At 34.6% G+C, this 240-nt stretch overlaps 1 protein-coding gene across 1 annotated transcript in view; it reads left to right on the top strand.

Moving 5' to 3' along the window:
* The window catches only part of EMH_0005850 (ribosome biogenesis protein BMS1, putative), a gene marked incomplete at both ends in the record, with an annotated part of 9279 nt that overhangs the window by 3677 nt on the left and 5362 nt on the right, over positions 1-240 (top strand). The gene's annotated exons all lie outside the window — the stretch shown is intronic.

The raw sequence follows: 240 nt of genomic DNA on the forward strand, positions 1-240 counted from the left end.
CAGCAGCAGCAGCACCAGGCGAAGCAAAAAGAAAGAAAGAAGAAAACAAAAAAATAAATGGAGGATATGCAATTGGTACTTATGTAAAAATTATTATTTCGGGTGTATATGCAGCTCAAATAGATATGAGGAGACCCCTCGTTGTGGGGGGCGTGCAGCCAGCAGAGCTGCAGTGTACATACACCCAGGTATTTATTTTTTTTTTTTTTTTTTTTTTTTTTTTTTTTTTTTTTTTTTTTT

This window comes from Eimeria mitis, genomic scaffold, assembly GCF_000499745.2.
Source record: "Eimeria mitis Houghton genomic scaffold, Emh_scaff261, whole genome shotgun sequence".
NCBI lineage: Eukaryota > Apicomplexa > Conoidasida > Eucoccidiorida > Eimeriidae > Eimeria > Eimeria mitis.